A 22,023-nucleotide genomic window follows, 5' to 3' on the forward strand; every position below is an offset into this window, starting at 1 on the left:
ACTGAAGTGGTCTCATGGCTAAAGGGTTTCGTCAGGGTCTTCTGGCAATTCTAGGAACAATGTGAGGTTGAGCAGCCAGACGGCGACTAGCAGTAAGGAATTTTGCTTCTCGCATGGAGAATTGGTCAGTTGAAGGTGTTGAGGGTGATACGGAAGGTTGGGAAGTTTGGTCGGCCATGGATGCTGAGGTGAAAGAAAGCTGGAAAACATTAGGGTTTCAGGGAAGAAGAAAGCTCGGTATGCAGGGGCACTAGGGTTTTCAGATTGCAAATGAGGCAAACTATGCTCAAAGACGGGGAAAGTCCTTTTTATAGGTTGGGCCTTAGTGGGCCCAACGCTATTTTTGCGATGGCAGGCCTCGATACACTCAAAAGGCCCGTTGTTTGAACTTCCCTCATTTATGAGTTTTCAGAGTAAACGTCCTTTTGTCTGCAGATTCATCATTTCTTTGGAATACAGAACGATTGGACTTCTCAATTTTGTAAAAAGAATTGTCTTTAATGTTTTATTCGAATGGACGCAAGGAAAAGATTAACACAATGTGTTCACCAACGCAAATGCATCTTTGTAGAGGACGGGCAACAACGCATGCATCCCCGCAACACACCCCTTAACTAAACACATTTCTGGAGGATCGGGCACAACAGTACCTCAACATAGTGCATTTTGCTAAGGATAGGCAAAGGACACACACGTGCGCAACACACCCCTCAACGCAATGCATTTGAGTTGGATGAACGCAAAACATATCTTGTTGGTTCAAGAGGCATCCATTATCGCCTATGCATATGGAATGTGTTTTATATTTTTTTATATTATTATTATTATTTTCATCAACGCAAGTTGCTATGACTTTCAGTAATAAATTTCTTCTCATTACTTAATCATTCACTAATTAAAGAATAACGCATTAAATATTGAAAAGTTAAAGGAATTAAAGAAACCACATAAATAAATGAAAGAGAGTTAATTGAAGAATAAATGCATAAAGTCATGAAGCAAATTAAATGAAGTAGTAAAGACAAAGTTCAGAAATTCATAAAGACAGAATTAAAGAAAGCATTTAAACATAGATGTGAGATATAGACTGGGAGATGACCTTCTTTGAATGATCGCAATCCATACCTCTGCAGGCGGTTCAGCTTGCCTGCCCAATGTCCTAAGGACATTGCTCCTTTCCATGAGATCCTGGGGCTTTGGAGTTGCTGGACAACGTACCAGATGTTCTGTTTCTAAGCTCAGATGCCAACTGGCCCACTTGAATCTCTAAGTTTCAAATTGAAGACGTCTGCGCTTGCATCACTGCATCATTTTTGTCCATATATTGTTTAAGCAGGGTCTCCAATGAGCTTCCAAAGGTGTTTCAAGATGAGGGTTGCTGATTATGCGATTGCCTTGGTTGCCCCTGATTCGAGTTATGGTGAAAAGGGGGAGGGTTCCCTCGATTGCCACTTTGATGGTTGCTAGGCCCCCCTTGGTTAGGATTCCCTCCCCAACCGAAGTTAGGATGGTTCCTCCAACCCAGATTGTAGGTGTTGCTGAAGGGGTTGTTTTGGATGGCGCATACTTGCTAGATATTCGATGGGCACATTTCTACTACATGAGCCCCTCCATAATTAATGCAACTTATTGCGGCCACTTGAGCCGGCACAGCAGGTTGCGCTGATTGTTAGGGGTTGGCTCCTTGATTGATTGCCATCGATTGGAGGATTGAGGTCACTGCGGCCATCTGAGCGGCCAGTATGGTCATTGTCTCTACAGGGACAATGGCAGTGTCATTCTTTCTTATTTCAGAGCCTCTGCCTCCATAACCATCATCAATCCAGTCATCCATGTTCTGCGATATGTGATCAAGGATGACCTTGGCCTCGGTATACGTCTTGTCCATAAAACCTCCTACCGTGGAGGCGTCAGCAACAGCCTGCGTTGATCTGTTCAGGCCATTGTAAAATGTATCCATCAGGACGCAATCGGCTATCCCGATATGTGGGCAGTTCTTCACCAATCTTCGAAATCGCCTCTAGGTGGTGCTCAGGGTCTCATTATCCATTTGCTCAAAGTTCAGCACATCCTGGCATCGCCTTGCATTGATGGTCGATGGGAAGAACTTCTTCATGAATCGCTCTACCAACTGATCCCATGATGTAATCTCGTTCGGCTCCAATGAGTGAGCCCATCTCTTAGCTTCGTCCCTCAAGGTGTAAGGGAATAAATAAAGTCTAATATCCTCAAAGGTAACGCCAGGTAATGAGAAGTTGCCGCACATTTCGACAAAACTGGTCAGGTGGACATGCGGGTCTTCACCTTGCAGATCCCCAAATTGTCTTACGTTCTGGATCATTTAGAGCATGACTGGTTTTATTTCGAACCTTGCGTTCTCCTCTACTGTAGGCCTCAAAATCCCAGGAGAAAAATCGTATAGGTTGGGCGTCACATAGTTCCTCATGGGAATGTTGTGGTCAGCAGCAAGTAACACTAGATCCTACGCTAGCCGTACCGCCCCTTGATTTCCTACGGGAGCCGCGTTGTCCATATTATCTGCCATATCAGCTGCTCTCTTTCTCCTTGCTTGATTCTGGCGTGCTCGTGCGTGAAAGGTACACTCGATCTCTGGGTCAGCTACAAATTCTGGTTCGGTACCAAAGCTCATAAGCCGTCAGACTGCTCTTCGCATTGAACAACCAGTACAAAGAGATCTGTCCTGCAAAATACCACAAACATTCTCAAACAATAACCGTTAACCAATCCTCGGCAATGGCACTATAAACTTGATGACATAGATTTTGGTCTAAGCTGCTAGTCCATGTTCTCGTTACCAGTTTCCCGGCAACAGCGCCATAAACTTGACACACAGAATTTTAAGTCTTTACCATCGTACAAGTTCATCATGAACTTGTAACGCATGTACGAATATGAATGAATAAAATTAATCTTCTTATTTCATACAGCGCATGGATGATTTCGATGATATGCAATACTACTTCTAGATCTACATTATTAATGAATGTTCTTGTAGTATGCTGTGCGTTGTCACAAGTTTCCTTGCGTTGAAACCAAGTATAATTTCACCCCAAGTTTCTCAATGTGATCCGAGTTCGAACACAAGGATTTTGTTAGGTTAATTGCGTTATATTTGTGATATATTCGACCGGGGGTCTTTCAATTTAATAAAAATGTGGTTTGTACATGCGATAAAGTAAAATGTGCAGTAAAGTAAAGATAAGCAGTAAAAATGCGATAATAAAGTAAATTGCGATAAAAGTAAAGTGCGATAAAATAAACCTAAGCTATGATGATAAAAGATACAGGATACATGATACAAGATATCGAGGTCGAGAATGACTATGAAGAATATACAAAGATCGTGTTATGCGGTGGCAAGGCTTATGTGCGAAACAGAAAGAGAAAGGATAATTAATATAAACAGCGCAAATTTCTCAATTGCATTAAAGTTATAAGTATGGTTCCGCTTTCCCTTGGCGTACACCTCTCGGTGATCAGCCGTGTTTCCTACATCTTTGTGGTGAAACAGGGACGAACGTAGTGAATGCAAGGTTGTTTCCATCTCTGGAAGTACTTCTTCCTTTAGTTAACGCATTCTTCTAACCTTCTCTCGACAGATCAGAATGGCATCTTCACTTCTGCTCTCACAGGTGAAGATGCCATCTAGCATGCTTTAGCTAAACATCTTATTTCTTTAGCACAAAATAAGTTACTTGTTTAATTCATATTAATCACCAAGGAATTAAGAAAACATCATGGAGAAAGCGATTAATGGAGGAACGGAAATAGACAGAGATGTGGAAATGAAAGTGATCATGATATTTAATTAGAAAATCAAGCGTCTGATACATGGTTGTGAATGATTTAGACTAAGAAGATGAAATATAATTGATGAATAAGAGTTAGAAACAGATACAGAAGAGTGCCAATGTCTATACACCGATCTGGATGGAGAGATTGCTTGTCGGCGTAGATGGAGTGAATGGAAGGATGAGCTTTCTTCTCAGGCTTGCTCAACCGGTAGAGTTGATCTCGGTACAGAGCTTCACGACGGGGATTTGGAATGATTTGCCCTGAGACTCACCTCTCAGGCTTGTCTCTTTTCTTCCCGGATCTCCTCCAATCAACACTAAGATCAGCCTCCCTCTCAATAGCCTCGTATCAATTATCCAATATCAAGTATATATTTTCAGTGAATTCTTTGAGGGTATTTATAAGTGAAAGCTTTGACTCTCTGACTTGTGGCCCCCACTTGATTGTTATGGAAATTCTGAGAATGATGGAATAAATATTCCTTCTGTTATGCAATCAGTTCGTCGAAAATGTACAACGGTTAGTTGTACACGTGTCAAAATCCTCCGTGATTGTGCTACTCATTTGCATTTTCGATCGTGTGCCCGCATGCAGTGTTGTTTTTATTACCGCATGCGGTTGAAGTTCAGCTCTGGATCGATTGTCGCATGCGCTATCATTGTGTTGATTGTCTATTCCTTCATGAATGATTGGTGCAATGCGACGTAGATGCGTTAATCTCTCTCTTGAGCCATGAGCGCATACGGTGACTAGATATCCTGCAAAAAAGACTTGAAATAATATTTTCTACCATCACAATGGTGTTAGTAGGTGTATTGACGATAATTTATAATTATTATATTTCTTAGATAATTTCCATACAATTGACTTAACTTTCTTCTCTTTTGGCCGCAATATCTAAATAAAGCAGTATAAATAACTTGTATTTCTACAAGTTATCACTTTCTCTTTTGATTCTCCGCTCTTCCCTAGAGATCTCTACAAAATGTAATTGTTTAGCATCCTTGGGAGTATGGGTCATGCACCAAGAGAGAAAATTGATTAGCAAGGATAAACACTACAAGTTTCAAAAATTAAGGATAAACACTACAAATTTCAAAAATTTGGGGAGAGACATAGCGCACTTCAAATTTTTAGCATTCCCACTTTTTTTTTCTTATTTTATATATATTTTTTTTATGAAATGCTATTTTTTATATTTTTTTTTATTAAATGCTATGTTCAAATGCTATTAAAAGGTATGTTTGTAATTAATGTAAATTTTACCTTCACCCCAAAAGCTTGATTTAAGAATCTAGACCACTTTCTCTCCACCGTCACCACCAATCATCAAATTGACTATGGCTTCTACAACTTTTCTTACGATGTTCATGAAAACAGAGCATATGTTTGGACTCTGCAGAGGGGATATTTCAGCGGATTCTTGCCAGAGATGCCTCAACGACTCCATAGATCTTCTCCTTTTGCGGTGTTCAACCAGAAGGAAGCCATTGGATGGTATGTTACCTGCACGCTCCATTATTCCGACTGCCCCATTCTTGGCTCTATGGAAGTTTTGGCGCCTGCTAATCTCTCAAACTCGATGAATGCGTCGGATCAGGCAGTGTTCACCCAGGCCGCGAGAAATTTTATTGGGAGTCTCATAGGCCCAGCCTCCGCCGGCGACTCCCGTTGGAAGTTTGCAATGGGAACGCAACTCTTCCAAATTTTCCCACAACTTATTATTTGGTGTAGTGCACCTCGGATTTGTCTCGGCGGGCAGTGCAATGAGTGCTTGGTTGGGACTCTGCATAAAATCTGAGACTGCTGTGATGGAATACTAGGATGTAGAGTTCTTAAACCCAGTTGTAATTTTCGATATGAGATTTATTTTTTCATTGAATCGACGCCTTCTCCCTCACCCTTGCCATTAGCACTGCCTCGACCTCCATCTCCTATTTTTCTTCCGCTTAACAGAACTGCGAATGGTAATGCTACTGCTTCCACTTCTCAAGAATTACTCCTCTTCTTCTCTCTTTACCTTTGCATGCTCTGTTTTTAGGGAATAAAAATGGAACTTTGATCGGTGTGCTCTACCAGTTGCTCGATTGTAGTTACAATACTGATGATCACCATCTACATCTTTCTGAGAAAAAGTAAGCCAAAGGAGACAAATGCAAGGAAATGTAAGCTAATTAAGTTAGTTTAAATATACTTGTGGCGTAGGTGATGACATGCAGAAATGCATGTCATCTTAGGCCTTTTACTTAGAATTATGAAGGTTGTTAAGCAGAATATGCGGCAATTGTGCTAGGAATTCATGAGAAAATGAGCTTGCATCGTTCAACATTAAAGAATCTCAGCTAACCCGTTATTATGCATTAAATGTTCTATTTTTGCAGCTAATGTAGGAAATGGACGCAAATGCAAAAAATAGATCACCGCATAGACGACCGCATGCCGAGAAACTCTCCATCGCAAAGGAAAACCTGTCGATCAACGCATGGATGTTGCGGTAATCAGTCGTATGCATCCATCGCATGGGAGTTGCGCTCATCAAGCGATTGCGATCATCGTGTAGTGTTGCGGTATTAAGCGAATGCGGTCATTCAATGATTGCGGCTACATGATAACGCATACTAATGGGATCAACGCAAGGTTGGTGGAATGAACGCATCAACGCATCTACCTCGAGAAAATCAAAAGCTGATGTTGACATTTCACCTACCATGCCGTTAGCAGCAGAGGTTCAGAAAAGGACTAATGCACCGAATTTCAGACTCAAAGCATTCCATTAATATTGTCGGCAATCCAAGCTCTATAAATAGAAGCCGATGAGCAGAAATTCAACTTGTCCGGGGATTACCCCTGCAACCCAGGGTTCTCCCTGTGATCTAGACAAAATGCATGAGAAGACGCTTGAGAGTTCTTCACCTCCTTCATCCATTCCGAGTGATGACCAGAGCTAGATCTCAGGAGAGTCGCTCTACCGCCCATCCATGGCACCACCGACAGCCTTGACGCACATTCGCTGGAAGAAAGTCTTTTCTTCCTGTCGGTCATTTCATTTTCCTTTCTTTTCTTATATTGTATTGTATACATTTTGTGATTAATAAATCAATACATTTTGTGTTCAATACATTTCTATGTTTCCTTCGATTCCATCTCTATCTTCTTTACTTAGCATCTTTACTTTCATTACAACACTTAGTGAGATTGCTTGGGTATCGCATCCTTAGTCATGTGGATTAGGGATATGAAGCATGTAGCAACCCATCGAGAGGTGTGCGTTGTGTGAGTGTGTGAGTAACCTTATTTGTTTAGTGTGAAGCTGCGGCAATGCCTGTCTATAGGCTAACGCATTACTTGTCTATGAGTAAAGTCAGCAACAACCAATTTCCCAGGAAGGTAAGTGGTTGGTCACATTAAGCAATGTATGCATTGTTCGCTAGAGATAGGAATAGTCTTAAGTCAGCCAAGTTCATGTAGTTACCTTGTCCTATGAGCACATCATTCATCATTTAGGCATACTTGGGAGAGTAGTCTAGAACCCAAATCTAAGACTCGAAAGAGCGGATTAGAACGCATAGGCAAGAGCAGGGAACTTAGAGATAAGCTCCGTTTGCTAACCTGCATCGCATGCATCCTAGGAATAGGTATGATATTATGTGGTTGCCTTATTTGTGTGTGTGTCACTTTGTCATCGCATAAATAAGAATAGTGGCTTATGTAACGATCCGACCCCCTAGAACTTAAGTTAGGCCGTTACTGAAATACATGCATGCATGGAACTTAAAACGACACTCTTTTATGGTGAAATAAATGCTAAATAAATAAAGTCAAAAAAAATATTTTCATTAAAACTAAATAAAAGTCAAAAAACAGGGTACCCATAAATCATAATTAGAAATTTAATGAGTCTAGAAAAATGTAAAAGTTTGGAAACGAATACTAATCAGTAAGTTTCAAACATGAAGACTGGAATTGGAAAAAAATTAAAGAAACCTAAACTTCCTGAGCGGAAGCATAAAACTAGTCCCAGTGGCTCGATCACGGATTCCGCTTGTCACTCGCCAGTGCGTCCCTACTCTTATCTGAAACATAAACATGAGAAAGGGTGAGTATAAAAATACTCAGTAAGTAACCCCACTATTGGGGTCAGGCTAAGCATCTATGTCCTCTAGATACCTAGCTCTAGTGGAACATATAAACTGCTCTAGTCCTCATGGGACTCATACATGCATGAAAAACTTATTTTTATCCTACTATAGTTAAGTATGTCCACTATCTCTAGTAAGTTCTGTAGGACCCACAACCTCTAATGAATCCAGAAGGAAACACAATCTCTTACATACGCATGGTTATGCATACACCTCTTTCGTATACACATAACCCACTTAAGGTGTACCTCTTTCGTACACATGGTTATGTATACACCTCTTTCGTATACACATAACCCACTGAATGTGTACCTCTTTCGTACACCTGGTTAAGTATACACCTAACCTACTGAGTATGTACCTCTTTCGTACATCTAGTTATGTATACACCTCTTTCGTATACACATAACCTACTGAATGTGTACCTCTTTCGTACACCTAATTAAGTATACACCTAACCTACTGAGTATGTACCTCTTTCGTACATCTAGTTATGTTTTTCGTATAAACATAACCCACTGAGTATGTACCTCTTTCGTACACCTCATATCCTCTCTATAAATGTAGGGATGCGTACCTCTTTCGTATAAATGGTTAGGCATACACCTTTTTCGTATACACATGACCCACTAAGTATGTACCTCTTTCGTACACCCCAGCACCCTCTAGGTATGTATCACTTTCATACACACCAGCCCTAGTACATCTCTTTCATGTACTAGCACCTTTGGATGTGCATCACTTTCATGCAGTCACATAGTCAGGAAAGGAAAAGAGATTGCATCTAACTTCATATTACATATAGCGTTAACCTAATCATGAATCCTCAAAAATCTCCTGATCAAGGTCAGGCTAGTTAGCCTCAACATACATAATTAATCTAGTATTAATGGATCTACTCTAGTACATCACTTTCATGCACCAACTCATGTAACAATCAAACATTTGAAATTTCATAATACATCATATAACTTATACACTTTCATAGTAAATCACATCAATAAGCACATCAACAAAATGCTCCAACTTTCATCTAACTTTAAGACATTTCCGTAGTAGTGTCGCTTAACTCATAATTTAGGATCATGCCCAATCGTCCTTTTAATATATTTTCTAAAATTTTGAATCATGCTCATACATTAACATGCTTCAGTCATATTATCACATGCTCATGTATCTTTTCTAAAAAGTCCATTAAATCTCATAACAGTCAAAATTATCCTTGTAACTAGCCTTACAATCCACAAAATCAATAGATACAAACATATGGAATCACATACCATCTCATGCTAGCATTCAAGCGTCTATGTGCACAAATAAATCTTTCAGATCTCATACCAAAACATACATTGGTCAAACTGTACTATCAGTCCATCGTGCTGTCATTCTGCCATATCATTCATTTATCATGCTAGCATACATCTAATGCCTGGCCTGTGGCCAGTTCCAGTAGTTAGATTACTTACATCTAGTCGCAAGCTCTAGAAACTAAAAGCTCAACCTCTTCTTTGCCCATTGGATGAATTGTCAAAAAAGGGGAAAACGTTGTTGTTAGGGTCTTTTGATCATGTGAGATGCTGCTTAAAGTTGCTAGAAGTCGCAAGCGTTGTGGCCATTGAAGTTGTATGCTACAGCATTAGAGGACATTGGTTGGAGATCGTGGGCATTACCATTGTTCATTGGAAGACGAAAACCAACAGATGGGAGGTGGGGTTTGACTTTTTATAAAAAAAAAAAAAAGCAATAATAATAATAATAATAATAATAATAATAAAACAAAAAAAGGGAAATAAATATAATTACATTTAATTCCTTTCCGTTTTATACTATTAAATTGCATTACATTTAATTCTTTTCCGTTTCAAAAGAAAATTAATTCCTTCAAATTGAATTTCAAATTGAATAATTTCACGCCAACAATTAAATTCCCGCACTTACACTTGAAGTCCAGAATTCCAAAACTGCCCTCTAACTAATAACAATTACTGAAATTCCAAATAATAAAGTTACTGAAATTACATTATTACTAAAAAAAATGTGCGGGGTGTTATACTCTTCCCTCCTCAAAGAACTTTCGTCCTCGAAAGTTCATTCTTGAAACAAAAAACTTCGGGGTGTTACAGTGTAGGTCCTATAGACTTATCGCATATTTCGCATGCGTTCTAGTAGCATTCGCATCGAGAGGTGATTTACTATTGTATGTGTGTTGCATGATCGCATGGCTTGCATTGACTAAGGTTGCCCTCGTGGTCACTCTTAAGGGTTGCAATGAAATCATCTCCACATTTTATCTATTTTCCCATTCATTTATTTCATGTCAAGAGTTGTCGTGTCTCTACCTCTCATGCATATTCTCATTGCGTTGTCTGTTAGATAGAAGTAGGAGTAGGATTAACTTAGTAACCTTCCCATCCATTCTTTTATTTAAACACCACATGCACATCACCGCATTCAGTCAGCTACAAGTCCCCGTGTTCGACCTCGGATGACCCGAAAAACTTGCGTTCGCGTTATACTTGGCGTGCATGCAAGAAAACTTGTGACAGGATGCATGGTCATCACATACATTTGTTAACGCATTATCATTCCAATGCATGACCATCGATGCATGACTATCAATGCATACCTTAAGATCATGAATCGCACCCCTTTCAATTCTTATCCGAAGTGTTAACTTCTTCTTATGGCATATTGCATCCAAGGTATTTTAGTTGTCGAATATTTGATGTCTAATTTCTCGTCATCATGTTTTTGGCATCGTTGCCGGAGACTTGGCAGCTAATTGTTTGTTAAGTTTTGAGTCTCTGTGAGCAAACTTTTTATCTTGGGAGTATTGCAGCTTGTATGACTAGGTTGCAAACAATATTGAAGTGTAGGCGATGCGCTGAAAGCCAGTATTGACCCCAAGGTAGAAGATAATTCTAAGCACATGACGGTCGTATGCGCCCAACAATTGCCAGAAGTTCCAATGGTTAAGGCAACTTGACCCGAGCAGTTGAGAGTAATTTCCTGCATGGAAGACTCTTTGCGGTGACAATACTCCAATTTTTTCAGGAACGTCTTCTACTCTATCTTTAACTTGCTTTCTTAGTATAGGTTATTTTTATTTTCATTGTTATTTTGGATATATGGCTGCTTCCTTGGTTATAGTGCGATTTTTCCCTACAAGTGCAACAATAAGTCTCCTCGATTCGCAGAACAACGGAAGAATTACTTTTATCCTTCAACACATGGCTTCGATCGCGTGAATTCCAACACATGATCGCATGCGTTGTTCTACCTAAGGTCTTTCCCTGTTACCTTGTATGCCTTATCCTTTTAAAATTCTCTCTTTCCCGATTGCATTTTTTTGTGATGTTTCTATGATACGTGTAATTCACCGCATATTCTTGTTAGATTTTATGTCCTAAAACTCGTAGTTTGTAATATCATATTCTTGTTCAATAACGTTGTTATTGAAAATATTTAGTAAATTTAAATTCTGTAATCTTGAATCCAATAAACTAAGGTCCTGAGGCTATTTAATGTAGCTTGAACTTTATGTTATGACATAAAGGTGGATCAAGTTCAAATATATAGCCAAAATGGTCTATAGTATATGAATAAGGTTGGGCGCCTTATTCTGGGGACACTATGGATGCGGCCTATTTTGTAGTTAGTACAAACGATGTGATTCCTAAATCGTTCATGTGGAGACATGAAAGTGGAGGCATCCTATGTAAAGAGTTTACATAAGACTGAACCATGAAATAGTGACTTTTTACGTTCTAAATGTCGTTTTATGTATAAAACTGACTATTTCGTTATTTGATGACCTAGGTGACTTATTCTTAATCCTGAGCTAACTATGAACTCCTGTTCACTTGGAATTATCCTTAGATCTGCATAGATGAGGGCATCTCATTATCGCTAGCCCAATAAGTCTCCCATTTCAGGGGTAAGATCAGGTGGATAGCTGAGAACATAGGGTACAAGACGGAATTCACTCCTACTTGTTATAAGGATAGTAGATAGGTTGTTCCCTTTAGTACTGAATCCAAGTCTTGAATAAGGGGCCCCACACTCTCATTGGCCTGAGAGGGGTTCGGTTTAAAGGTTGGACCTTAAACCAATTATTTATTAGAGGATCGGTGGAACTTAAGGAACAAGATGTAGTCTCGGGGGTAAAACGATTTTTATGACCCAGCCGAGATTACAAACAACCTATGAAGGATTAGCTTACTATCATGGTTATATCATATAGACACAAATATATCTATAGTGAGAGGAGTGAAACTACGGGACTATTGTGGAATGACCCATTAGTTAACGAATGTTGATTAGCTCCGTCTAAAGAGTTTAGCCAGCTAATCTCGAATCGTTGGAGCCCATGATCTATAGGTTCATTAGGTTCCCTACTAGCTCATATGGAATAAACATAGAACAGTATGATAAAATGATTCAAATTGTTCAAATTAGGTGAAGAGAGAGAAACCAACAAGTATATGTGATATAGTAGTCGGTTTTCAGTTTAGAGATACAGCTTTAATATTTAAATATGATTTATCAAGAATATGAATACGTTCATATTCGGAAGCTCGAAAATAATGGAAATGGTCAAAGAGTTGATTTTGACTATGAAAAATCAAACTTTGACCAACCTTATATCCAAATGTGATTTGAATTTTGAGAAAATGAATGTGGATTCATGCTCGGGAGGTTAAAATTAGTCAACAAGGAAAAAATCATAAAAAGTCAAAATGTTGACTTTTCGATCAAAGTTTGACTTTTACCAAATGACTATTTTGCCCTTTGACTAAAGTTAGTGGAAAAATCCTAACTTTTGTTGGATAATTCTACTAACAAAATAATAGGCTAGGTGTTGGCTTATAGTGGAGACATTAAGCCCACTTAGATAGTGGATTCTAGGTGTTGGGATTTTATGAAGTTATTTCATGTAATTTTGCATGGTCCTTTTCTATAAATATGGGCTTGTGATTTTGGATTAAAAACTTTTGGACTTTTTGCCAAAATAGTTTTCTAAAATTGGGCTAAAAAAAACTCAAACCGAACCCAAAATCCCTTCTTCTATTTCCATCTCTTTCTTTCTCTCTCTCGGGTTCTTCATCCATCGGGTCCCATAACCCGGTTCTAAGTCCAAAGGATAGTAGGTCAGCTTTAGTGGTTGTCTGGTTCGTGTTCGAGCGAAGATAGACGAGTTTCGAGAGCTTCAAAGGTAATATTTAAAAATAACCCTAATTAGTTTATTTAGGGTTGCATGTTTTATTTGTGCAATTAGTGTAAAAGTGATTCTCTTTTTCGCTGCGCATGCCTATTTTTCCATCAATTCTAACTAATTCATGCAAGGCGTTCTTTACTTTTTATTAGCTCCTTCAAATTTTGAAAATCTTAAGTTTTATTTTGTGCAAACCTTTGTTCAAACATTTATTATAACATTCTTGTAATTTTTTCTGTAGCTTTGTGGCGAAAACGCTGCCAACCTCTAAGTTTAGGGGTGGCAGCGGTCTCGGAGAATTGCGTTCATTGCATTGGATCATTTGAAAAAAAATAAGCGAGTGTTTGAGAATAATAACTCCACTATCAAAGCATGGGGAAACTCAGATAAGAGTTAAGCAGTGAAAGGCACTTGTTTGAAGTTGGATGTCCACATGACATACGTGGAGGCAAGCCAACACGAAGGCAAGTCACCAGGTGATAACGGGCAGAAATGCACATTATCATAGTGCTAAATTCTTAAACAATGTTGGATTGCGTTGATGAAATATGTTAAATTGCATCCATTAAGCATCGATTTCATAATATTGCGGTCGCAGGCGTTCAACGCATTAGAACAATTGATTTTTGTGCAGAATATGCGTTGACGCAATGCAAGAATTGCGATCACAGGAAATCTTTGGTCGAGCGCAACTTCACCGCAAGGCTTTGCAATGATTGTGTTCGCAAACATTCGCCTAAGAAGGATCGCCGCAACTTGGTCAGCGTAATATTGTGGGCGCATCTGGGTGAAAGGCTAATCAATCGTGATGGGACAGAAAGCTAATGACAGTCGAATCTGAATTAAGTTGATAGCCGATAACGATCACAAAGTACATTCAGCTTTTCGGTGACAATTATTCAGCGCATCAGTCAGACATTGAAGCTGTCCTATCTGTACAACTATGAGAGATAAGCCGCCTTTCACCATGGATGCTCTATAAATACCAAGGGCATTCTTCAGAGAAGGGGTTGACGAATTAACGAGTTCAACTATTCTTTGTTCCACAAGTTTGCAGTTTTCTTTCATTTTAAGGCAGAGCAAGAGAAGAGTGGTGACGCCGGAGATCACTCAGTGCAACTCGAGAGAGAACCTTGGGGCGAAGAAGCAGAGAGCAAGCCGACTCTCACGAGAGCGAGATTATCTTTTGAGCACGAGTAGAAATCAGTGTAAAAGCCTAGACAGCAAGAGATACTGACAGGCCCTTTATTCTATACTTGCATTGTTATTTTGTACTTCATCTTCATATTTATACAATGGAAGTTTTGTTTCTACATTTGTTAACTCTCTTAGTTCGCATGAGTAGCTAACATGAGCTAGAAAATTCATTGCTTGCGATTGTCTTGATTTATGTTGTGCCAAATACACTTTAGAGCTACTCAAGAGAGAGTCTAAAGAAAGAACCTAATGACTCGAGAAAGATAGGTTAGAATCTGGACTCGAGAAAGCAAGATTAGAACTTCATAGATAAGAGATAGGGACTTAGAGATAAGCTCTGTTTGTCAACTTCCATCACATGCATCCTAGAGATGGGAATGATATTATGTGGTCGCCTTATTTGTGTGTGTGTCATTTCGTCATCGCATAAATAAGAATAGAGGCTTATGTGTAGGTCCTATAGACTTGGCGTATATATCACATGCGTTCTAACCTTAGAAGTCATGGCATTTGCACCGAGAGGTGGTTTACTATTGTATGCATGTTGCATGATCGCATAGATGAATGCATCCTAGGAAGTGTTAGCCAAAACTTTTCTCTTCCCGTTCACCGCGTACTCATCGCATCTTTCGTTTACCAACTCTTTTTAAACTCTACCACATTTATTTATTTTTCATCAACGCAAACAACAAACCCAATAATTTATTTATTTATCCGGTTACCACAAAGTTCTTTACAAAAATTACCAGCGCAATCTGTTTTCACAAGTCCCTGTGTTTGACCCTGAACTTACCATGAAATTCAGAGGAATTTACACTTGGATTCCGCTGGGGAAACTTGAGTGCACAACGCAATTTCATCAACGCATAGCATCCACATTTCCACTTCATAAAACCAAGCATCAAGTTTTTGGTGTCATTGCCAAGGACTTCGGCAAAATAGAGTGCTAACGATAATTTTTCTGATTTCTTTGCAAACTCTCAATCTCTGGCGAATTATGACCCGGTGATTGAGAGGACATATAGACAAAGATTGAGAGACCACCAACAGCAACCACTGTCAGATAAAGAAGAGATGGCAGAGCAACCTGGAAGTAGAGCACCAAATGATAACAATGTCATGGCAAATCCAATCCTGTTGGCAAATGATCGCAATAGACCCATCAGGGACTATGCATCGCCAAACCTCTATGATTTCTCTCTAGGAATCATGAGGCCTGCCCTCAACAGAAGCATATTCGAAATGAAACTAGTGATGCTGCAGATGATCCAGACTGCAGGTCAATTCGGAGGAAGGCGTGGCGAGGACCCGCACGCCCACCTCCGAAGTTTTATTGAAATCTGCAATACTTTTGTGTTCCTAAACATCTCGGCCGAAGAAGTTTAACTAACATTGTTCCCATTTTCTCTCTATGATCAGGCTAGGAAATGGGCATATTCTCTCGAGCCGGGAGAGTCACTTCTTGGGAACAGGTAGTGGAGAAATTTATGAAGAAGTATTTTTCACCTACGAAGAACGGCAGACGAAGGAAACTTATTACAAATTTTGAACAAGACATGGACAAATCACTCAGCGATGCTTAGGCGAGGTTTAAGAGGTTGTTCTGGGACTTTCCACATAATGGGTTGCCAGACTGTCTTCAAATGGAGATTTTCTATCACGGTTTGAATCCCGCTTCGCAGACTGCTGCCAATGCGGCAACCGCTAATGGTCTGCTTGATAAAACATATGATGAGGCAAAGAATATCTTGGATCGCATCTCTAAGAACCATAAATATTGGAGAGAGAGTGACCAGAGATTGAGACTCAAAGACACTGACGAAAATAACGGTGTTATTGCTTCATTACAAAACAAGATGACCGCAATGATGAATTTAATCCAAGGAATTGCAATCAGCAGCCCAACACCGCAAATTGGGCAAATCAACACAATCAGTCAAAATATCGCAAGGTGTGCGACTTACGGTGATGGGCATGCGATGGAAGATTGCCCGCAAAATCCACAATCTGTATAGTTTGTAATGAATAACCCTTTTTCGAATACCTACAACCCCGGGTGGAGAAACCACCCCAATTTTGCTTGGAAAAATCAACAACAAAATTTCCAACCTGTGGCGTAGAAAGAAGGGCCACCAGGATTCTTTCCACGCAACAACGGTCAAACGAGCAATCAAGCAAGTAGCTCACAGCCACCACAATCCTCTTCTTTGGAAAGCCTACTGAAGCAATACATAGAGAAAAATGAGACCGTGCTTCAGAGTCAGGCTACGTCCATCCACAATCTAGAATTACAGATGGACCAGATTGCGAGTGAGCTGAAGAGTAGACCACAAGGGGCTCTACCAAGTTCAACTGAACTTCCACACAACCCGAGGGGATCAAGTAAAGAGCAATGTCAGATTGTGACATTGCGTAGTGGGAAGACTGGGGAGGGAGAAAAGAAGGAGCTTAGTAGAACAACTTCCATTGCGGATGAACCTGAGATTGCGGTGACGCAAGAAGAGGAAAGAGAAAAGAAGCAGTAAAACCGAAGGTTGCATCGTCCTCGAAGCCAACTGAAACAGGAACCGTGAAAGTTCAGTTATCACCTTTCCCACAGAGACTAAGGAAGAAAAAGAATGAAGAGGTACAGTACCAACGCTTCTTATCTATGTTAAAGCAATGACATGTTAATATTTCTTTCAGTGAAGCGATTGAGGGAATATCTGCCTATGCCGAGTTTCTGAAGGATATGGTAACTAAGAATAGAGGAGCTGGCAAATTTGCCACCGTAGCATTAACGCAAAGTTCAAAATCAATAATTCCACCGAAGATGAGCGATCTTGGGAGCTTTATTATACCATGATCCATAGGAGGACTATACATCGGGCAAGCCTTATGTGACTTGGGAACCAGCATAAATTTGATGCCTCTATCAATCTTTAGACAATTGAATGTGGGGCAACTTGTGCCCACAACCGTGACTTACCAACTGGCTAACTGATCTCTGGTTCATCCAGAAGGAAAGGTGAAGGATGTGTTGATAACAATTGACAAATTTATCCTATCAGCTGACTTCATCATTTTAGACTATGAGGCCGACAAAGATGTGCCCATCATTCTGGAGCGACCTTTTCTATCAACGGGTCATGCTCAAATTGGCGTGCATAAAGGAGAAATCACTTTGAGTATCAACGGACAGAAGCTTAAGTTTAATATAATTCGTGCCATGAAGTTTCCGGATGAAGAAGACCTGCATGATTCAGATGATGACCAGAATTCGATTGAAGAATAAAAGTTTGATGAAGAGAATGAAGAAGAGGGTGCCAGCACATCCATTGCTGCCTGTAATGTGATCACAACAAAAACAAACAAGGAAGAAGAGATGATCGCAAAGCAAGAAGTAGAGCCAATAGAAACAGACCAAAGAAAAACAATGCAACCTTCCCTAGTGGAGCCACCAACACTTGAATTGAAGACCCTACCAACCCATTTAAAGTACACATTTTTTGGGCAGAATGAGAAGCTGCCAGTGATCATTTCCTCTGCGCTCAACGAAAACCAAGAGAATGCATTGATGAGCATTCTCAAGAAACATGTGCAAGCAATTGGCTGGACGCTTGCTGACATTAGAGGAATTAGCCCTGCGTCTTGCATGCACCGCATTCATCTTGAAGATGACCACAAAGCAACAATTGAACATCAACGCAGACTTAACCCTATGATGAAGGAGGTCGTTAAGAAGGAGATTATCAAATGCCTAGATGCGGGCATTATCTATCCCATAGTAGATAGCATATGTGTCAGCTCCATGCAGTGTGTGTCGAAGAACGACGGAATGATGGTAGTCGCGAATGAGAACAACGAATTAATACCGCAAAGGACCATCACTGGATGGCGCATATGCATGGACTACTGCAAGCTAAATCCGGCCACAAAGAAAGATCATTTCCCTCTGCCATTCATTGATCAAATGCTAGATCGTCTAGCCGGAAATGATTTTTACTGCTTCCTGGATGGTTATGCCGGATACAATCAAATCATGATAGCTCCTAAAGATCAAGACAAGACCACATTCACATGCCCATATGGGACATTTGCTTTTCGCCGCATGTCGTTGAGCCTCTGCAATGCGCCAAGCACGTTCCAAAGGTGCATGATGGCCATTTTTTCATACTATCTCGAGGACTCTGTGGAAATATTTATGGATGACTTCTCCGTTTATGGGAACACTTATGAAGTCTGCCTATCCAACTTAGAGAATATTCTGAAGAGATGTGAAGAGACAAATCTGGTGCTCAACTGGGAAAAATGTCATTTCATGGTGAAGGAGGGCATAGTGTTGGGACATAAGGTCTCCCAGGATGGGTTGGTGGTGGACAAAGCAAAAATTGAAGCAATTGAAAAACTTCCACCTCCAACTAGCGTGAAGGTTGTATGAAGCTTCTTGGGGCATGCTGGATTCTACAGACGATTTGTCAAAAACTTTTCTAAGATAGCACGACCACTGAGTGTGTTGTTAGAACTCGACAGAAAATTTGAGTTTGACAACAACTGCCTCAACGCATTCAGAGTTTTAAAAAATGCGCTGATTACCGCACCCGTCTTGATTGAGTCGGATTAGACACTGCCATTTGAAATCATGTGCGACGCAAGCGGGTATGCGATGGGAGCAGCTTTAGCGCAAAAGAGAAAAACAATTTTGCATCCCATCGCATATGCGAGTAAAACATTAAACCCTGCTCAAACAAATTATACCACTACAGAGAAAGAACTCCTGGCAGTGATTTTTGCGTTGGAAAAATTTCGAGCATATCTGTTGGGAAAAAAGGTGTTCATCCACACTGATCATTCGGCGATCAAATACTTAATGACAAAGAAGGACGCAAAGTCGAGGTTGATTAGATGGGTTCTCCTCCTTCAAGAGTTTGATATAGAAATAATTGACCGGAAGGGGACAGAGAATCAAGTTGCAGAAGACTGGAAAATCCTGAGGTTGACCACAACGAGTCTGAGGTGAGTGTCGTATTCCCAGATGAGTAGTTGTTCCATATAGAAAAATTGCCCTGGTATGTGGACATAGTCAATTATTTGGTTTGCAAACAATTTCTCAAAGATTACACCTACCACCAACAGAAGAAAATTAAAAGTGAATGCAGACATTATTATTGGGATGAGCCGAATCTGTATAAAAGAGGCGCAGACCAGATTTTTCAATTATGCGTACCAAATGCTGCTCAACAACGCATATTGTCACAATGCCATGACTCACCATATGGTGGGCACTTTGGAGGGCAGCGTACCGCAGCCAAGGTTTTGCAAAGTGGATTCTTTTGTCCTACATTATTCAAGGATGCGGCTGACTATGCAATGAAATGTGATCGGTGCCAACGCACAGGTAACATTTCATGGAAAAATGCAATGCCAATGAACACTATCTTGGAGCTTGAATTGTTCGACGTATGGGATATTGATTTCATGGGACCATCCCCTCCTTCGAATGGGAAACATTACATTTTATTAGCCATCGATTATGTCTCCAAGTGGGTAGAGGCAATAGCATGCGCCGCAAGTGATGCGTGGTCGTCTCCCAATTCTTGAAAAAAACCATATTTTCATTCGTTTTGGTACTCCCTGTGCCATCATAAGTGATGAAGGATTCCACTTTGTCAATCATAATACCAAGGAGCTGCTGCGCAAATACAACATCCTCCACAAAGTGGCCACCGCATACCATCCGCAAACAAATGGTCAAGCTGAAGTGTCCAATCGAGAAATTAAGTTGATACTTGAGAAGGTAGTAAGGCTTTCACGAACAGATTGGGCAACAAATCTTGATGATGCTTTATGGGCATACCGGACCACATTTAAAACACCAATAGGTATGTCCTCATATGCGTTGGTATTTGGCAAGTCGTGTCATTTGCCTTTGGAGCTGGAATATAAGGCACTGTGGGCGGTAAAGAACCTGAATTTTGATTTGAAGAAAGCAGGAGAAGCGCAAAAAATGCAACTGGTCGAACTAGAAGAATGAAGGAATAACGCATATGAAAATGCAAAGATTTATAAAGAGCACACCAATCGCTAGCATGACAAATGCATATGCGGTAAGAACCTCCAAGTCAGGCAAAAGGTCTTACTCTTCAACTCACGTCTGCGGATCTTCCCGGGAAATCTAAAGTCACGTTGGTCCGGATCGTTCATAATTAGACGAGTATTTCGCATGGCGCGGTTGAATTATCAAATGATGATAGAACCAACATATTCAAAGTCAATGGGTGCGAGTAAAGGCATATCATGGAGAAGGCTAGCATTGCCAAGTCGACTCCGTGGAACTAAAGAACTTTGAATAAAGAATGAAGTAGGTGGTCCCTGCATTATCAAATGATCGCAATCTATCAGAGACGCAAGTTTTGGGAAGCATCAACTCTTCAATTCTTCTCCACTACTCGGAAATTTCACTATATCTTTTCAATCTTGATCTAGCCTTATTTTACTATCACCATCTCTATCTCTATTTATATTTTTTACAAAAAAATAATAAATAAATAAATAATAAAATATTTCATTTTGTTTAAAATAATTTGACCCTCTCTCTGTTTGTTTCTTGCAACGATCGAGGCACTCGATTGCGAAGATGATACTTAAAGCATCAAATTATCTCACTCTATCACCGCAATCCAAAGAAGAGAGATCGTCGAAAAATGGATGTGTCAATACATAATGCGGGCGACAGCGCAAATTTGGGGGTGTACTATTCCTTATCTTTTTCAAATTTTACGCTATCATATCGCATTTTAGTTTTTAAAATATTTATCACCGCATCCTCTTTGATCACCGCAATCATTTGACGTAGATAAATTTAGTAGTTTACTGCATTCTGTTTTTTTGCCAAGTATGATTTCAATGATGGAAAATATGCTTCTATTTCTTTCGTATATACTAGAGTCAACTTAGTCTTAAGATAGTCACCTCATAAAATATTTCTAGAAGTTAGGGGTTTGCTAGCTTTCTTTCAAACTCTCTTTACAACGCATTGTAAGAACATCGCATGACTCATTTCAATCTTTTGGCAATGAGGACATTGCCGCATTTTAAATTTGGGGGTGAGGTATTTATTTTTAACCTTGTTATACTATTAAAAAAAATTGAGAATAACAACTCCACTGTCAACGCAATGGGAAACCTATATTGATAAGAGTTAAGCTGTGAAAGGCACTTACCCATAGTTGGATGTCCGCATGACACACGTGGGGGTAAGCCAAAACGAAAGTAAGTCACCAAGATCCACGCATAAATAAATGATCGCAACTCCACTACCAAATAGGTATAAGTTTAGTCTGAGAAAGAGTGCATTGCTCGTAGTTGGATGTCCACATGACACCCGTAGGGGCAAGCCAAAATGAAGGCAAGGCACTTGGATCAGCGCAAGGTCAGAAAAAAATATATGAAGAAAATTTTTTTGCAAGGATAAAATCATTTGACACCCCAGTAGAAATTTTTCTTTTTGAAATAAATCATGCGATGTTCCAGAATTTAGTAAAGTCCTTTTGAAAGGTAAGCTTGCAGTCCCTAGGTCTTAGAAATATTTTAAGAAAAGACCCGAATAATACTTGAGGAAATTCTGGTATATAGGATTTGAATGAAGTATCCTTGAGAAATCTAGGAAAAGAACAT

General features: G+C 39.8%; 1 pseudogene; it reads left to right on the forward strand.

Moving 5' to 3' along the window:
• Window positions 1-1,984: 1,984 nt before the first annotated feature.
• LOC150034669 (cysteine-rich receptor-like protein kinase 29) overlaps window positions 1,985-22,023 on the forward strand; it is a 69,715-nt pseudogene continuing 49,676 nt past the window's right edge.

This window comes from Benincasa hispida, chromosome 8, assembly GCF_027475165.1.
Source record: "Benincasa hispida cultivar pf3 chromosome 8, pf3_genome.v1.1, whole genome shotgun sequence".
Taxonomy (NCBI): domain Eukaryota; kingdom Viridiplantae; phylum Streptophyta; class Magnoliopsida; order Cucurbitales; family Cucurbitaceae; genus Benincasa; species Benincasa hispida.